Genomic DNA, 20,246 nt, shown 5'->3' on the forward strand with positions numbered 1-20,246 from the left:
ACAAAATCTCTGCAGCAGTGTGACGTGCTTGTGATGGCCTTGACGCCCATGCTGGAAGGTTGTCGGTTTACTGGAATGAGGGCAAGGAACACCCGGCCTACCCAGGGCAGAAAACCGCTTAAGGCATTCTTAAACCACAAACAATAGCATGAGTGATCTGTGCTTTAAGGACATGTTCATACTGCAGATAACTAGCCAGAGCCCATCCTTTTATTTCGGCCCATCCCTTTATTTCCCATAAGGAATACTTTTAGGAAATCTTATGACTGGCTTGCTGTCAGTAAATATGTGGGTAAATCCCTGTTCAAGGTCCTCAGCTCTGAAGGCTGTGAGACCCCTGATTTCCCACCTCACACTCTATATTTCTGTGTGTGTGTCTTTAATTTCACTACTGCTGCTGGGTTAGGGTCTCCATGACTGAGCTGGTCTTGGCACAAGGTCAATGTAGAAGAGGCAGACAAGGAAAAAAGAAGCCAAATATTGGAAGGATTATCTGTGTGGATACTAAAGATCTAGAATTATAACAGGAGTGTTGGACAGAGTGGCAGGGCAGGTGCCAACATCTTCCATTAATGTGGAGAGCAGGACAGGGCCTGGAGACGACTCTGCTAAGGAGGGCTAGTGAGTAATATAGACTAATGGCATGAGCTGCAAAGCCAGGGCATTTTCAGAAGGAGGAAGAGACACTAGTCTGGATGTGGCAGTGAGCAAGGTGAGCAGGTACTCTACCCCCAGGCCTAGCGTTACAGAGCTTAATGAAATGAAAATAGATGCCAACTGATAGAGCTACAAGGGAGGAAGTATTCTCAGATAAGATCATGATTTTGGTCAGAGCAAGAAGGAAGAGGATCAGAGGAGGTCCCTAAGGAATTTACTAGTGATGCACCATGAGCTCCAGAGGCTGCAAGAGAGGATTTTCAGTAGTTCAGGAGGGATAGGAGACAGGGAAAAGAGTTCAAGTCTTTTTTTTGTTTTTCACTAATGATGTAGTTTATATCCTTCCATACTAACAGATAAAAACACATACATTCTCTAGGCACAGAGCTTGTATTCATAAATAACTCTCTGCCTAAAGACAAAATTTCAATTAATATTCACAATGGGAATCTATTTAACTGATTTAACACAACTATGAATCTAAAACGTCATCAATAAAACCTAAGAAGTTTTATCACAAAACCAGGGACATGCATTAGTAATCTATACAACTTACATTACATCAGAAAAGGAATTGAATATTTCCCTTGATTTTTATACAAAAATTAGCTGGGCATGGTGGCACGTGCCTGTAATCCTAGCTACTCAGCAGAGTGAGGCATGAGAATCATTTGAACCCAGGAGGCAGAAGTTGCAGTAAGCCAAGATTGCACCACTGCACTCCAGCCTGGGCAACAGAATGAGACTTTGTCTCAAAAAAAAAAAAAAAAAAAAAAGTTCCCTTCATTTTTAGTGATTTTCAAATTTCACAGCACAGATTAAAAACAAAACAAAACAAAAAATAAACCCTGTAGAAACGATTTTAAATACATTTAGAACACCAAGCCAGCCCCAATCTGTTGAAACTGATGGATAAATATGTACAATACCTAGACAGACTTTAGTTATAATGGTACTGGAGGTCTATCTATCAAAAATCCTTTGGGATTAATTTCTCAATGAAAACATATGTTTGTAAATAGTGCGATAATATAAACTTGGAAACATACCTAGAGTCAGGAGAGAGACGAAAAATAACACACAAGCCAATCTTGTTTCTAACCTGTCAGCATAAAGCCTTCTGGATCCCAAACACCCAACATTGTCCCTCAGTATACAAATTAAAAGTAGAATGACTTTACCCTACTAGCTGACATTCTTCTACAGAATAATCTTTCATTACATATCAAAGCAGGGCTCAAGTTTCATTCATCTGCTTCCACAAGGTGTAATTAGCAGAGCGCACCAAATTTATAAGCTGATGTGGCAACTCAAAATGCTAAACACACTTTTCTAATGGAAGCAAACTGGATTTTTTTCTGTTGTTCATTCTATGTACCATATTATTATCATTATTATTATTATTATTGTTTTTTTTTTTGAGATGGAGTCTCCCTCTGTTGCCAGGCTGGAGATCAGTAGCACCATCCCCGGCTCACTGCAACCTCCACCTCCTGGGTTCAACTGATTCTCCTGCCTCAGCTGGGTCCCGAGTAGCTGGGACTATAGGCACCCGCCACCACTCCCGGATTTTTTTTTTTTTTTTTTTTGTATTTTTAGTAAAGATGGGGTTTCACCATGTTGGCCAGGCTGGTCTCAAACTACTGAGCTCTGGTGATCCACCCACCTTGGCCTTCCAAAGTGCTGAGATTACAGGCATGAGCCACCCTGCCTGGCCAAAAGCACTCTCAAATATACGCTTGAAGACTACATTTCACAACCAATTTAATTTTTCTTTCTTCAGCAAAATGCGTCAATGAACCAATTTTTCATAGATTAACATTAAGATTTTGTTTGATTCTCTTTCCAGGACCAGAAATTCCAAAATTACAGGGGAAAAGAATGGAATAAAAAATAATAACATTGCATTACAATGGACACTAACTCAATAAACACTTGTTTCTAAAATAAGAAAATTATAGAAGAAAATACTATGGAAAGAATAATCCTATGAAAATTGTCTTTAAGCATAGTAAATTTGACCCTTAGTCTTCATGAAGATACTGCAGTTTATATAGAAAAGAAAATATACAAGACTCTAGGGAAAAAAGTCAGAATACATATTATATAACATTCTGTAGGCCTAAATACCTTTTGAGGGGGAAAGGGGAAAGGACGGCCAATTAAATCTTTACTTAAGAATACAGAACTATGAAAAATTTCTGGGCCAGAAGTGTACTTCAAATGGAACCAAACTTTGTGGAAAAGAACTTATATACATATATTTTTTGTTTTAATTAATTAATTAATTTTTTTCTGAAATGGAGTCTCCCTCTGTTGCCCAGGCTGGAGTGCAGTGGCACTATCTTGACTCACTGCAACCTCCACCTCTCAGGTTCAAGAGATTCTCATGCCTCAACCTCCCAAGTAGCTGGAATTACATGTGCATGTCACCAGGACAGACTAATTTTTGTATTTTCAATAGATATGGGGTTTCACCATGTTGTTCAGGCTAGTCTCAAACTCCTAACCTCAAGTGATCTGCCTGCCTCGGCCTCCCAAAGTACTAGGATTACAGGCATGAGCCACTGCACCTGGCCAAACTTAGACATATTTTTAAGAGAAAAGAAAAAGTACTGAAAATGGAGTCCCTTCCAAAAAGAAAATCATAAATTAAGGGGAAAATATTTGAATAGTGTAAACCAGTCTAGGTCAAAAAGAAAATTGGGCTGGGGGCAGGAGCTGTAATGTCTCAGGCTGTGCAAACAAATGGATCTCAACCATTAACCAAAACATGAGTGTTCAGTTTATATTAATGATAACAAACACCTGAAGAGGCAGTAACAGATGGCTTAGAAATTGTGGCTTCACCTCAAAGTCTACAGAGTGAAATAAGGTCTAATTTGTTTGGATGTGTTGAAAGACACCATGACCATAAAGGGGTGTTTACATCATTTTTGTGCAGACTGTATCATCACAGTCCTTAGAAATGACAGCAAAAAACAACCTACCTGTCCAAAAAAAATCTAGTTTCCAAAAGATCACTAAAGGGATCCTTCAGCTCTTGGTGGTGTCAGCAATGGGCTCAATGTTAGGGATGCCAGAAAATGCCACAGGGTGGGAAAGGAAAAAAAGAGCTAGGGCTAACAAAAATGAGGTGGGGTGGTAGGCAAAGAATTGGGAAGGGCCTTGTAAGCCTTATACTTTAGTCTAAAATGTTTGATGCACTCATCAGCAAAATTTACCCACGTCGTGATGAGTTTGAAGCTCTTGGAGAGAGAGTATTAGCCAGCATCCACAAACACAGTAATCAGTGAGCACTCAGTCTCAGCTCTGAAGAAGGACTGAAGGCACCAGTCAGGAGCAGATTATAGTGACGCAAGAAACAATAGACTGAAAATGGTAGCAGAGCAGAAGAGAAGAATGCTGACGGTTTGCACTGTAGTGATGCATCCACACAGAACAACAAGGAAACAGGCCATAGTCACAAATGGAGCAAAACATCTGCTGATTCTAGGCTTGAGCTTGATATTGACAATGCAACTTTTGCCATTGATTCAGAAATGGATGGTGCTAGTGAGATTGAATTAGTATTCAGGCCTCAACCTACATTTATGGAAAAGGATGATAGTGCACAGATAAGATACATAAAGACTTCAGGTAACACTGCTGTTGATCACTTATCCAGCTATCTGACTGTGAGGTTAGCTTTAGAAGAACTTTGAAGCCAAGGTGCATAAAACCAGATGAACCACGGCCAGAGCAAAACTCAAGTATCAGACACCATGGCTGCTGGCATCACCAGACTATATGGCCAAGAGTTCAAGTCTTGAGTGGTGATCTAGGAGTCTGGGGATTCTTTGGGCAACTGGCAGAAAGACAAACAAGGGGTCTTGTACTACAATGTACGATTTTCTCCTAGGCAGATTGAAGTGCTGACATCATGGGTATTAGGAGAAAGGGTGGCAGGAGAAAGGGTGGCAGGAGAAAGGAGCTGCCAAGATCACGCAGCACTCTGGCCCTTTACTCTTGCCTATGGCAGCTGGCCATCAGGGGACACATGCAGTTGCCAGGATCATGGGGGCTGGGAGACCATTTCTCAATTTGCTGACATCAATATGTAGGCCGGAGGAATGACACATCCCACACATCTTAAAAAGTCAACTCTAGATGGGATATCTGAGGGTTTTATAGAATTCTAACCAAAATCCTGCTTTCTAGGTTTCTCCACTCTCCTTACTGTAGATAATACATTTGGTAAAGAACAAATCATGAAGCCTTTCAGCTCTTGGCTATAGGAGCAACAGGCTAAATATTAGGGATGCCAGATAAGGCCATCAGGTGGGAAAGGGAAAGAAGAGAGAGGGCCGAAAAAATGAGGTGGGGGAGAAAGGCAAAGAGTTGGAAAGGCCTTGTAAGCCTTATACTTCAGTCTAAAAATGATGGGAATCCACTGAAAGGTTATAGGCCGGGGAAAAGTAGGACCATTCACTTTTCAAAAAAGTGACATCACTTTGGAATGTTGCATCTGTTGTCATCAGGCTGTAAACTGAAATTGTCTAGCTCGTGTTACATTTATGAATTACAAATTGAATGACTTGAGGCCAATTTTATAAAATTTCCCTTAGCCCTAGAGTGTCATAATAATATGGATAATACAGTCTATTTCTGAAGTGTTAGAGAATGTATCAGTCAGGGTTCTCCAGAGAAACAAAACCAGTAGGACATACATAGACATAAAAGAGGGGATTTATGATGAGAATTGGCTCATGAAATTATGGAAGCTGAGAAGCCCCATGATTGGCAAATCAAGCTGGAGACCCAGGAGAGCCAGGGGTGTCATTCAGTCTGAGTCTGAAGGCCTGAACACCAAAGCAGCTGAGAGTGTGACTCCCAGTTTAAGGCTGAAGGCCTGAGAACACAAAGGGCCAACAGTGTTAAGTCCCAGAGTCCAAAGGCCCAAGAACCTGGAGCTCTGACGTACAAGTGCAGAAGGTGGATGACTCAGCTCTAAAAAAGAGACCTTTCTGTTCTACTTGGGCCCTCAACAGATTGGATGGTACCCATCCCACACTGGTGATGGCAGGTCCTCTTTCCTCAGCCCACCCAGTTGAATGCCAGTCTCTTTCAGAAACACCCTCACAGACACACCCAGAAAGAATGCTTTACCAGCTATATGGGTGTGCCTTAACCCAGTCAAACTGACATAAAATTAACTACCACAGAGAAGTAAAGGTGTAATTCATATCAAAGGACTCCTGCATACTTGACATCTGGCTAATATTGACACTTAGCCAATAAATACTAATATTTTCCACAAGACACTTTTTATATGCATGTTAGAATTAGGATTTTGTTATTTGGTATGGGAAAACATTTGTAGTGTTTTCTAAGAAAATATATAATATGCAGAATTCCAGAAAATAGTCCTTTGATGGTAAACAGAGCAATCTGTACTTTATTTCTTAGGATAGATATTTGCCTCTTGAAATAAAAATGGTGTTTCTGATAAGTGGTGAGTTCTCAGAAAGTTTCATCTTTTCGAAATATAAAAAAAGAAAATCCTCTTATTTATTCTTCAAGCTAGTAAATATAGTGAAGAGACAGTAAAGTGAAGCAGAGCTCATTATTCCACTTCCCTGTAAGTTTTTTGAAGGCATTCAAATAACACTGAGCCAAAGAGATGCTTTTTCTAGCTCTTCATCTTGTTTTTGAATTTAAAATTTAAAAATTAACACAGAAAGCATGAGCAACAAAAAAGAAAAAACAGACTGGACTTTATCAAACTTAAAAACTTTGGTGTGTTAAAAGACATTGTCAAGAAAGTGAAACGACAACCTACAGAATGAGAGAAAGCACTTGCAAATCATGTCTAATAAGGGTCTAGAAGCCAGAATACATTTTTTTAAACTCTAAAAACAATTTTAAAAAGACAAGCCAATTAAAAAAGGGATAAAGGACTTGAACAGACATTTCTCCAGAGAAGATATACAAATGGCCAAAAAGCACACGGAAGGATGCTCAACACTATTAGTCACTAAGGAAATGCAAATCAAAACCACTGTGTGATAACACTTGATACCCACTAGAAGGGCTACAATTAAAAAAAAAAACCAATAATAGCAAGTCTGGTTAGGATGTGAATGTAAAATGGTGTGGCCCCTTTGGAAAATAGTCTGGCAGTTCCTCAAAAGGTTAAACATTGAGTTAATCTATGACCCAATCACTTCCACTCAAGAGAAATGAGAAAAGCCCACACAGAATCTTGTACATGAATGTTCGTAGTAGCATTATTTGTAATAGCCAAATGTAGAAAATAAATGTCCATCAACCATGAATAGGTGAATGTAATGTTTTTCAACTGTAGAAAGCAGCAACTGTAGAAAGACATGCTGTAGAAAAACATGTAATGTTTTTCAGCTGTAGAAAGACATGCTACTGTGGGGACCCACTCAGCCCCCAGAGTTGGTATGAAGATTGTTTTAAACTGAAGGCATTTGAGATTCAACAGATGTAGAAAGCAGCTTTTTTGGAGCTTCCCTTATCCTACTAGAAGCAGAAACTTCTAGGAGTGAGGCTGCCACAAAAATCCCTCTCCAGGGAGTTTTACAGCCCAGAAAAAGATGAAGACCACTTGTACCTACCTAAACATAAGTCATCACAAATTTTCTTATCTTGTATTTGTTCCCCTAAAAATAGATTTGTCTTTCATAAGGAAACCATTGGATCTGCCCATAGAAGTCACCTTTCCCCTCTCCTCTTCCCCTGTGAAAGGTGCCATATAAACCTCTATCTTTAGCAGTTCAGGAGCCACTTCTTTTGTGTTCTACATATGAATAAACGTTATCTTTTCTCCTGTTAATCTGTCCATTGTCAGCTAAATTAGCAGGCCCCAGCCACTGAACCTAAATTGGTAGGTGAAAAGGTTTTCCTGTCACACCACACTATGAATGAAGCTCGAAAACATTAGCTAAGTCAAAGCAATCAGCCACAGCAGGTCACATGTTGTGTGAATCTATTTATATGAAATATTCAGAACAGACAAATCTTTACAGACAGAAAGCAGATTGGTGGTTGCCAGTGGCTGGGGGAAAGAGGAACGGGGAGTGATTGCCTATGGGTACAGGGTTTATTTAGGAGTAATAAAAATGTTTGGAACTAGATAGAAGTGGTGGTGGCCAAACTTTTTGAATGTACTAAATGTCACTAAATTTTTCATTTTAAAACTGTTTATGTTATGTGAGTTTCACTTCAATAAAAAAAATTAAAAATTTAACTGGGGCTCAACTTTGATGAACCTTGAATGACAAGATAAAGGCTTTAGATTATATCCTATAAATAACCAGAAACATTTCATAAAATATTTCTTAAAAGCAAACCTAATATTTTAGGATAATTAATTTCTAATGTATGTGTTTATCCGAGATCAAAGCACCCTGTTAGGAAGTAGAGCATTCAATCGACTTGTCTAAATGAAGCTCCCCAATTGCCAAGGCTACGTTTTTTTATTTTTCCCCCACTTAATGAAATTGGCAAACATAGTGACTAGTTCTGTCTGCATTCAGTTGCATATGATCACAGAGCCCCTTTCAGTCTTTAAACAAGAATCATTTTATGGGTACCTGAGATAGTAACAGGGTTTTGAAAACGCTAATCTATGATGACCTGAAGGTAGCACGAAGAAGTATGTACAATAAATGAGAAGAGTGAGATAAGAGAACAGCAGTGCTAGAGACAGAGAAAGTGAGTCAGGGGCAGCCAGGTGGTGGCCTGTGATGTCAGAAGACTGCTTGGCAGGAAGTGAGGCCTGAACAGGCGTTTGCCCCTTTCACATGAAACAGAGGGATCAAGATCCTGTTTTCTTAAGACTCAGGCAACCTGAGACAACATTTCAGTGAAGCTAAAGATGAAGACAGACTTCTGAAACTCAGAAAACAGAAAGCCCTGTATCTGTTAAGTTATACTGGATTTCTAAAATTGCTCTACATTTGTGCAGTTTACGCCTCAAATGATTCACATTTTTGCCCTTGAATAGACAAAGACTGCTACAAAGGAGAGGCAAGGGGAAAGAGAGCAAAGGCCACAGCTTTAAGGTCTCAGCACTTCATGGAATCCCTGCCTCCAGCCACATGGGGCCACCTGCTGGGAATTGATGAGCTGCAGAGTAGGAAACCTGTTTTTTTTTTTAACCTCAAATTCAGGTTTATAAGTCAAAAGCCACATCATGACACCTAATCATTTACTTCTCTATTTTGTTTCTTTTTTTTAATTTTCTTTAAATACGCAATTAATATAAAGCCCCATGGGATCTCAGTGATAAACTCTCATTTTCAAGATAAATGAAATGGCCAATATGGTCTGTAAACTAACAGATCAATAAAAAAACACCCAGCTTAGGACTACAGGGCGACTTCTTTATGACTGAGTAAACCATCTTTAGCAGCTATTAGAGAAGAAACACTGTCATAAATCTATTTCTTACTGCATTCTCATAACACCTCATGTGCATTTCATGCCAGTGAGAGGTGACAGCGTGCTGGCAGTCCTCACAGCCCTCGCTTGCTCTTGGCGCTTCCTCTGCCTGGGCTCCCACTTTGGCGGCACTTGAGGAGCCCTTCAGCCCACCGCTGCACTGTGGGAGCCCCTTTCTAGGCTGGTCAAGGCCAGAGCCAGCTCCCTCAGCTCTCAGGGAGGTGTGGAGGGAGAGGCCAGAGCAGGAACAGAGGCTGCACATGGCACTTGCGGGCCAGCTGGAGTTCCGGGTGGGCGTGGGCTTGGCGGCCCCGCACTGGAAGCAGCAGGCCGGCCCTGCCGCCCCTGGGCAATGAGGGGCTTAGCACCCAGGCCAGCGGCTGCGGAGGGTGTACTGGGTCCCCCAGCAGTGCCAGCCCACCGGCGCTGCAGTCAATTTCTCGCCGGGCCTTAGCTGCCTTCCCAGGGGGCAGGGTTGGGCTCGGGACCTGCAGCCCGCCATGCCTGAGCCTCCGCTCCCCTCCACCTCCGCCGTGACCTCCTGTGCAGCCCAAGCCTCCCCAACAAGTGCCGCCCCCTGCTCCATGGTGCCCAGTCCCATCGACCACCCAATGGCTGAGGAGTGTGGGCGCTCGGTGCCAGACTGGCAGGCAGCTCCACCTGCAGCCCCAGTGTGAGATCCACTGGGTGAAGCCAGCTGGGCTCCTGAGTCTGGTGGGGACTTGGAGAACCTTTATGTCTAGGTCAGGGATTGTAAATACACCAATCGGCACTCTGTATCTAGCTCAAGGTTTGTAAACACACCAGTCAGCGCCCTGTGTCTAGCTCAGGGTTTGTGAATGCACCAATAGACACTCTGTATCCAGCTACTCTGGTGGGGACTTGGAGAACCTTTGTGTCCACACTCTGGATCTAGCTAATCTGGTGGGGATGTGGAGAACCTTTGTGTCTAGCTCAGGGATTATAAACGCACCAATCAGCACCCTGTCAAAACAGACCACTCGGCTCTACCAATCAGCAGGATGTGGGTGGGGCCACATAAGAGAATAAAAGCAGGCTGCCCAGAGCCAGCAGTGGCAACCTGCTCGGGTCCCCTTCCACCCTGTGGAAACTTTGTTCTTTCACTCTTTGCAATAAATATTGCTACTGCTCACTCTTTGGGTCCACACTGCCTTTATGAGCTGTAACACTCACCACGAAGGTCTGTAGCTTCACTCATGAAGTTAGCGAGACCACGACCCCACCGGGAGGAAAGAACAACTCCAGATGCGCCACCTTAAGAGTTGTAACACTCACCGCGAAGGTCTGCAGCTTCACTCCTGAGCCAGCGAGACCACAAACCCACCAGAAGGAAGAAACTCCGAACACATCCAAACATCAAAAGAAACAAACCCCGGACACGCTGCCTTTAAGAACTGTAACACTCACCGCGAGGGTCCACGGCTTCATTCTTGAAGTCAGTGAGACCAAGAACCCACCAATTTCAGATACAGTTGGACACACCAGGATGCCTCATCTGTAGTAAATGTGTTCATCTCCACCATTAGACCATGAGCTCTCTGAAAGTAGGAACCTTTTCCTATACTTCTGCAGTACCAGTGGTCAGCACAGCACACAGACACAGAGGAAATGTTCAGTTAATGAATATGAACTCCATCTGTGGCTCATGAGGTCAGAGACTGCATGCCTTGCTCACTGTTGTGCCTTCAATACATAGTTCAGATGTAGCACATAGTAAGACTTCAAATATGTGTTTGTTGAGTGATTGAATGAATGAATAATAGGTTAATTACGGGATGCAGATACTCAGCTATTTTCATTTCTTTGAGCCCTCTTCCAGTATTAAAATATCCAAACAGAAGCTTTAAAAAGGAGCCATTTGGACATTTTGCCTGTACATTGCCAAACATCTTCATGGTGGATATATCTAGATGTGTAATACTATAAACCTGGGTGACTGCATATCATACTTCTTTAGATACTTCAACGTGGTTCAGTACAAGCATTTTCAACCATTTTCTTTGTAAGCACTATTAGTTAATTCTCCTTTATATGAAACTTAAAAAATTGGACTTCTAATCTAGCTCCGTTCTAGACAAGAGCTATTCTGCACTGGGTAAATCAGCATGCTGAGTGTACATGATTTTTCTGCTGTTCTTTCTTAGCTGAAATGCCCTCCTGCTCGGGGAAATGACCTGAAATTGCTGCTCATGATTTACCTCTCAGAACTTTGTGTCGTCAAGCGTGGCTGTGGCCTGGTTTCATGCCTCTAAAGTAAATTTCTTTTGGACAGAAATGTTCATATGCTGTACTAAACCATTACAAAAGCGATGTCCTTTTCGCTTTTTGGAAACAATAATAAAAGTAAGCAGGGAAAAGTGCAGTCTTTTAGTATTTAAAGCATGACTTTTTACATTGACATATATTTAAAACTTGCTTATCAGATATTTTAGCATCTATATTTTATTAACTGTCAGGCCAGTATAACTAAAAAAAGGAATGGTAGATATGCAAAATTCTAACACTGACTGGAGACACTGGGAAATCTGAAGTATCTTCAGAATCATAGAAAACATTATTATAGAATTCTATAGGTATTAGGCATACGCTGTTTTAGCCAAAGTCTAATTTTTTTTTAAAAAGTACTAGAGTATAAACTATTGTGTGTGGATGGACACAGATATAAACAGATAAAGATAAACATGTCTAGTCAAAGTCTTAAATTTTCCAAAAAATGTATAAACTGTTGAGTACGTATAGTCAAAAATCTCCATTTTTTTCAACTATTTATAATACAAATCATTTCTGGCATATTTGCTTCTATTTAAAAAGTTTTGTGCACATTTTCATTTGTAACTTTGGACCAAATATTTGGCTGTTATTATGACAAATGCCAAAGCTATGACTAAGTCACGGTATAGGAAAAAGTGACAGATGATTACTAAATATCCCCTTTCTTTGAAAGGGAAATTTTCCTTTGTTATCAGTAAGTCAATTCTACACTTTAGTTTGGTTACTAGCTTACATATTTGAATAGAAGATTTAAAATTGGCATCAAAAGCAAAGGTGCCCACAGATACTGACTGTTCCCAAATAGAATCACTGTCAGTACTGTGAGCTCAACTGAGCCAAAAGAGCAGTGGCTAAGAATACACAAGAACAACAGACCCCGGGACCTATGTGAAGGTGGAGGGTGGGAGGAGGGTAATGATCGAAAAACTACCTTTCAGGGACTATGCTTATTACCTGGGTGATGAAATCTGTAAAACAAACTCTTGTGACATGCAATTTACCTATATAACAAATCTGCACATGTACCCCTGAACCTAAAAGTTAATAAAAAAGAGACATAAAGAAGAAAAAAGAAAGAATTCGGCAATCTATGAACTTGGATTAAAGGGAAAAAAAAGGTTCTCTAATCTCTAACTAAAATTTTGCGTTTCTATTATGAACATGGCAACAAACTATAGTAGAATTAGGAGTACCTAAGGCTTTGTCACCAAGAATAACGGGAGGAATATTCATAATTCAGTACAGGCATTGCAGAATTCTCAAAGCATGGTTTATTATTACTACTTCAAAACTGTAGTATATGATTGGACCCACCACTAGATCCTGTTTAATGCATTAATAGGCATTTGTTTTGCTTTATCACACACACGCAAAGAATACAGAAGAAACATGTTGTTCTCTTCAGGACAAAAGAGTTACTAATACAACAAACCTTATATTTTTTCCCAAAGGGTTTTCTCTATAAGAATTAAACTAAAAACAGCTATATCATCATGGTTGCACTAAAGTCAACAAATGTAAAATTTGTCATATCCCAAATTATGTCTGTAATCCCAGCACTTTGGGAGGCCGAGCTGGGTGGATCACCTGAGTTTGGGAGTTTGAGACCAGCTTGGCCAATACGGTGAAACCCCGTCTCTACTAAAAATACAAAAAATTAGCCGGGTATGGTAGCAGGCGCCTGTAATCCCAGCTACTTGGGAGACTGAGGCAGGAGAATCGCTTGAACCCGGGAGGCGCAGGTGGCAGTGAGCCAAGATTCTCCGCTGCACTCCAGCCTGGGCGACAGAGTGAGACTCTGTCTCAAAAAAAGAAAAGAAAAGAAAAGAAAAAGTATGTTATGCTTAAATTGATTGTACTTGGAGAAATTCAAATGTATGGGATAATATAAAAATAACATACAAATAAAGCTATTGTGAAATTAAAATCCTGGTATCTTCATAAGCATAGAATTTAAATTTAAATTTCTTAACAATTGTGTGCAAACATATCATCAAAATCTAAACAATACAGAAGACTAACACAATTATTGAAATTGTTTCTGGTCAAAATTATCTTAATTGTGGTTTCTTAATTCTTAATTCTGGTTTAAGAGTGAATCTATAACTATCAATATTTCCAATTTTGTGGGTTTGACTTTAACTGGTAATTTTTATTTTAATATGCAAGATGTGGTTACACAGTCATGAGAAAAGTTGCCATTTCTGAGTAAAACCTGGTGAAGTTATATAAAAGACCCAACTGACTTGAATAATTAATACTGGGTATTTTTTCCTTACAAAAATTGTCTCAGTGCGCCCTCTGGTGGCTACTCTGGAAAATTGACTCGTCTGTTCTCCAAAGTCGTTTCCAGGGCTTAAAATTTCAAAGAAAATTTACCAAAACTCTAAATTATTGGTGTAAATGGTAAAATTAGCAGTGAAGCTGCCTGAAACATAAATGCCTAGGATTAAAGATATTCATTTACCTACCCCTGTATTCAAACCATTCATTGGGTACTTACTGAGTCAGATTCTGATTTGGGTGTCAAAGGCTCAGGAAGCACTGGGCCTGCCCTCAGGCAGCTCACATGCAGTGGGAATGACAAAGTCAAGGAAGCAAAGAAATAAAATACCTAGAAATTCTAGCCGAAACAAGGAGTCAAAATACAGAAGAGCACTGAGTAGTAAGCTGAAGTCTTCCTTCTGAGTAGGTAAGTTGACCTCGAGGATAAGAAGGAGTTGGCCTTATGAGAACTGGGGTGGCATCGCTGGTCTAGCACAGAGCAGGTGCGGAGACACTGTGGTGCAGAAGCCTAGGTCTGGGTGGCCATGGCCCCTGGGGCGTGGTGAGCCCAGGGGAAGTAGCCATGTGAAGAGTTTGGGGAGCAAAGCAGGGTGGAGCCAGGCAGTTCCCTAAAGAGCATGGTAAACATGGTAAGACATTTGGATTCTATTCAAACTATAGTGAAAATCTATTTAAGAGACATTTGCAAGACAGTGAGTGAAACAATTTATTCTTTGATGATAACTCTTGCTGCTACAGGGAGAATGGGTTGGAGGGAAGCATATCAGTTCACAAGGCTGTTTCAGTTGTTCAGGCAAGAGATGGCAGGACTCCCACTAGGGGACTACAGTGGGAGTGAGGCAGAGGCACTGAGCACTTATTCAAGATCTACTTTGGAGGTGGAATCAGAAGCCCCAGCTGATAAACTAGATATAGAAAAAGAAACTAAAAACAAACATCTAGAGAGAGCTCCATATAGATAAGGAGAAAGTAGCAGTGCACAGTTTGGAAGTGAGGCTGGGGGAGAACAAATGTTCTGTTTAGGGCGGAGAGGGAATAACTCCCATAGGCTCTTATTGGCAACTGATCCCATTATAAAAGGTAGAATAAGAGAAAAATACAGAAGTCTATTAATGTGTATATTTCGTATGTATGGGAGCCACCCAGGAAATGAGCAGTTCTCCAACAGGTGGCTTTGAATTCCAGGATATATAGCATCTTCAATAAAGAACAGTAAATTTTTAGAGAAGTGACAAGATAAAGGAAAAGGATGTGGAGTCTCTTGGGCTGGCAGTTTGCAGAAAGTCAAGTAACTGGCAGATAAAGACTACTTAGTAAGGCTTGCTCGTGTTGTTTCCTCTGGTATCATCTCCAGGCCAACAAGCATCCAAAGTTGTCTTTGGCATATGCACACGCATGTTTATGGTGGCACAATTCACAATTGCAAAAATATGGAACCAACCTAAGTGCCCATCAGCCAATGAGTGGATAAAGAAAATGTGAAATATATACACCATGGAATACTACTCATTTATAAAAAGGAAGAAAATAATGTCTTTTGCTGCAATTTGGATGGAGCTGGAGGCTATTATTCTCAGTGAAATAACTCAGGAATGGAAAACCAAATATTGTATATTCTTACTTAAGTGGGAGATAAGCTATGAGGATGCAAAGGCATCGGAATGATATAATGGACTTTGGGGACTCGGGGAAAAGGTAGAAGTGAGTAAGGGATAAAAGACTACATATTGGGTACAGTGTACACTGCTTAGTTGACAGGTGCACCAAAATCCCAGAAATCACCACTAAAGAACTTATTCATGTAACCAAAAAACATATGTACCCCAAAAACTATTGAAATAATAATTTTTAAAAAATATTGTCTTCTGTAGTTAACCTTTGCTCTCCCTAGTAGAAGGGGTGCAGGATACCTTTTGCCCTTGTAAATGTATGTCCTGCTCTTCAGCTAATCAAGGGAGAGCAGAGAGCTTTCCTGCACATGCTCCTTCATCGTCTTCAGGTCAGCAATCCTTCATATTTTGGGACAGCATATTCTGGTCTCCTACAGGGCCTTGTCACACTTGAGATGGCTTGGGGACATCCAAGGAAAGATGTTAAGTAGAAACTAGTCACACAGGTCTAAAGATCAGAGGAAATGTTTTCTGGACAGGAAATCGAGGCATCATCAGTGAATTCAAGGTATTTGACACCTCGGATCTGTTCAGATCACCCACAGAGGATGTGGAAAGACAGAGAAGCCAGAACTGAGGAACACTGACACTTTGAGGTCCAATAAAGGAGGAGGAATCAGGAATCCACACTAAAAAGAGACAATGAGTGAGATGGGGCGAAAAACTGATACTGTAGAAAATCCCTTTTCAGGTGGAACTGCTGAGAAGTTGGGTAAGATGAGAATGTTTTTATCCTGGTAGAAACACAAAGCTTGTTTGAGTTGATTGCAGTTATGAGGATGCCATGGTCAAAATGTTTATGGCCCCCCAAATCCAAATATTGAAATCTTAACCCCCGGGGTGATGATATCAAGAGGTGGTGGTGTCTTTGGGAGGTGATTAGGCCATATCATGAATTAAATTAGTGCCTTTGTATTTAAAAAAAAGAAAAAAGGCCCAAGAGAGCTCCTTCACCTCTTCCTGTCAAATGAGAGCACAGAAAAAAAAAAAAGACAGCTGTCTATGAACCTCAACCAGACACCAAATGTGCCAGTGCCTTGATATTGACCTTCCCAGCCTCCAAAATGGTGAGAAAGAAATATCTGCTGTTTATAAGCCAGCCAGCCTATGGTATTTTGTTTTAGCAGCCTGGGCAGACAAAGACAGGGAAGATTGGAATGCCATGCAGAGTAGACAACAGGGAGGAAGTGGAGACAAAATTGTACAATTCTCTTAAGTCTTTGACCTTAGAAAGATGTGGATAAAGAATCTACATCTAAAGATTTAGGGAAAACATGTGGTCAAGGACTATTTCTGCTTTATAAGTTTCTATTTTGCTTCCAAATTTTATTAAGAAAGTGTTCTAACATGGAGAAAAGTTGAAAGAAAAGTGTGAAGAGCACCTGTATTTCCTCTAATTTTAACTGTTTTGATGTACATGCTTTCTAAAGATAAATACACACATATTTTGCCAGATAATCTAAAAGTAAATTACAAATACTGTAACACTTCACCCCTCACGTTTACACCTTCATATCCTAATAGAGAAATTCTCCTATATACCAAAATATCTTTTCTATAAGCAAAAATTTACCAAAAAAATTTAATAATTTCTAAAATCTAATCCACATTCAGATTTCCCCAGTTGTCTCTGAAAGCTCTTTTAGAGCTGGCATTTCAAATCAGGATGCAGTCAAGGTGCATGCATTGCATTTGGTTATTATTTTTCTCTAGTCTATTTTAACATTTCCTCCATCTCTTTTGGGTGTATGTGCGTTACATGGACTTGTTTGGAGAGATCAGCAAGACAGTTGTCTTGTATCTGAAATTGGTGGGTTCTTGGTGTCACTGACTTCAAGAATGAAGCCGCAGACCCTCGTGGTGAGTGTTACAGGTCTTAAAGATGGTGTGCCCAGAGTTTCTTCCTTCAGATGTTCGGACGTGTTCGGAGTTTCTTCCTTCTGGTGGGTTCGTGGTCTCGCTGGCTTCAGGAGTGGAGCTGCAGACCTTTGCAGTGAGTGTTACAGCTCTTAAGGTGGCACGTCTGGAGTTGTTTTTTCCTCCCATCCGGAGTTGTTTATTCCTCCTGGTGGGTTCATGGTCTCGCTGGCCTCAGGAGTGAAGCTGCAGACGGACCTTCACAGTGAGTGTTACAGCCCATAAAGGCTGTGCGGACCCAAAGACGGAGCAGTAGTAAGATTTATTGCTAAGAGCAAAAGAACAAAACTTCCACAGTGTGGAAGGGGACCTGAACAGGTTGCCACTGCTGGCTGGGGCAGCCTACTTTTATTCCCTTATCTGGCCCCACTCACATCCTCTTGATTGGTCCATTTTACAGAGAGCTGATTGGTCTGTTTTGACAGGGTGCTGATTGATGCGTTTATAGTCCCTGAGCTAGACACAAAAGTTCTCCAAGTCCCCACTAGATTAGCTAGATACAGAGCACTGATTGGTGCATTTAAAAACCTTGAGCTAGACACAGGGTACTGATTGGTGTGTTTACAATCCCTTAGCTAGACATAAAAGTTCTCCAAGTGCCCACTAGACTCAGGAGCCCAGCTGGCTTCACCTAGTGGATCCCACACCAGGGCCGCAGGCAGAGCTGCCCGCCAGTCCCGTGCCTTGTGCCCACATTCCTCAGCCCTTGGGCGGTTGATGGGACCGGGCGCCATGGAGCAGGGTGCAGTGATCGTCAGGGAGGCTCGGCCCTGCAGGAGCCCACAGCAGGGGGGAGGCTTGAGGATGATGGGTTGCAGGTCCCGAGCCCTGCCCTGCGGGGAGGCAGCTGAGCCGGCAGGCCCACACTGCTGCGGGACCTGGTGCACCCTCTGCAGCTGCTGGCCTGGGTGCTAAGCCTCTCACTGCCTGGGGCCAGTGGCACCGGCCGGCCGCTCTGAGTGCAGGGCCTGCCGAGCCCATGCCCACCCGGAACTCGCACTGGCCAACAAGTGCTGTGCACAGCCCCAGTATCACCCACAATTCTCACTCCACACATTCCCGCAAGCAGAGGGAGACGGCTCCAGCCTCGGCCAGTCCAGAGAGGAGTTCCCACAGTGCAGTGGTGGGCTGAAGGGCTCCTCAAGTGTGGCCAGAGTGGGCGCCGAGGCCAAGGAGGCACCAAGAGTGAGTGAAGGCTGCCAGCATGCTGTCACCTCTCAATCCACCCTCTAAACAGGACACCCCAACTGCTGTTGGGAATTTGGCCGATGACCGCTCTAGCTAATTCCTGTTGGATGGGGTGATGAAGGGGCCCTGCAGTTGTAGTGTTCTCCAGAGGGGAGCTCTCTAGGGCAGTGAAAGTGCCCACGAGTCAGTCCAGGGGTCCCCGGTAGAAGCCATTAGTTTAATTCATTTGGGGTTCCATTTGTAAGACCATCTGTAGGTTGATGACCTCAATTCTAGAGGAAACAAATTTGACAAGAAGATTAAAAATACAGGGTCCAAAGGTGAGTAACAGAAAGATGGCTGCCACGGGACCTAGAAAGGGGAGAAGCCACGTTGCCCAGCTCCAGAGGTTGGTATAAGAATTTGAAAGGCGTTGCCTGATTTCAGAAGCCTTTTCCTGTAAATGCCGGGTGGCATCTTGTACTATCTCCGACTGGTTAGTGTAAAAACAACACTCTTCCCCTAAGAAGGTGCAGAGTCCTCCTTTCTCAGCAGTGAGGAGGTCTAGGCCTCAGCCGTTTTGGAGAGTCACTGCTGCCTAAGAGTCTATTTGGGATTGTAAAGTAAGGATAGATTTTTTTATTTCTTGCAAACTGTCTGAGAAATCCTTTCAGAGTGTGTAGGATAATGAAGTAGATAAACCAGCTATTCTGGTTCCTGTAGCAGTAGCCATTCCTAACCCTATAAGTAAGGGTATTAGTAGTATGGCTCTGCGCTGACAGACTTGAGCTTTGAGGGGTACTGATAGGGTTTGATTTCCTGGGGCAATGTTAATGTTGTGACTTAGAAAGACTAAGGTGCAGGTGTCGGTCCAGTTAGTGGGGAGGCAGATATAGGTCAATGTTCCACATAAGAAGAATATGCCTTGTCTGGGTAGACAGAAATTTACCCTGACTTTTAAAGGAATAGGGCACACTGTTTTTTTCCTTACTACTTCCATTTCTCTTTCTTTCTCTTTGACTTCTTCTTTGTCTCTTTCTCTCTTTTTGACTCTCTCCTTGACTTTCTCTTTGACTTTCTATGTCTGTCTCTCTCTCTCTCTCTATCTCCTTTTCTTTCTCTCTGTTTCTTCCTCTCTCTCTCTTTGACTTTCTGTCTCTTTCCTTTCTGCTGCCTCCGCCAGCTGCTCCTGCTGCTGTTCTCCCCTCTCCTTCCCCTTTTTTGATGGCTTTGGCGGTGAAAGACTGCCACCTCCTTGGATTTTTGCATTATGTGCAATAACTCCGTAGTTTCCTTTTGATGCTCAATGGGGGTTCCCCCAGAAGTCAGGAACTCCCTTTCTTTCTATATTCAGCATGGGCATGTAGGATTAGATAAGCATACTTGCTGTCTGTATACACACTTATTCTTTTTCCCTTTCCCAGTTCTGAAGCTCCGGTAAGTGTCACTAGTTCTGCTAACTGGGCACTGGTCCCTGGGGGAAGAGGCTTACATTCAAGTATGGTTACATCACTAACTATGGCCTAACTTGTCCTTTGTATCCCATTCTCTACAAATGAACTTCCATCTGTATATAGGTTAAGGTCAGGATTAGCTAAGGGGACTTTTAAGAGATCATTGCAGGCGGCATAAGTCTGGAGTATAATTTGTTGGCACTCATGCTCAATTGGTTCCCCATCCTCTGGGAGAAAAGTGGCAGGGTTGAGGGCCACGCACGTGTGTATTTGAAGCACCAGTCGCTCAAGGAGTAGCACCTGGTATCTAAGTGGGCAGTTGTCTGATAGCCATGAACTTCCTTTGGCACCT

The 20,246-nt window shown here is 42.0% G+C and overlaps 1 pseudogene; it reads left to right on the forward strand.

Annotated features, from left to right (window-relative positions):
* The first annotated feature begins 3,383 nt into the window (after window positions 1-3,383).
* Window positions 3,384-4,469, forward strand: LOC101137383 (E3 ubiquitin-protein ligase RING2-like; annotated as a pseudogene).
* The last annotated feature ends 15,777 nt before the right edge of the window (window positions 4,470-20,246 follow it).

This window comes from Gorilla gorilla, chromosome 7 (genome assembly GCF_029281585.2).
Source record: "Gorilla gorilla gorilla isolate KB3781 chromosome 7, NHGRI_mGorGor1-v2.1_pri, whole genome shotgun sequence".
Lineage (NCBI taxonomy): Eukaryota > Metazoa > Chordata > Mammalia > Primates > Hominidae > Gorilla > Gorilla gorilla.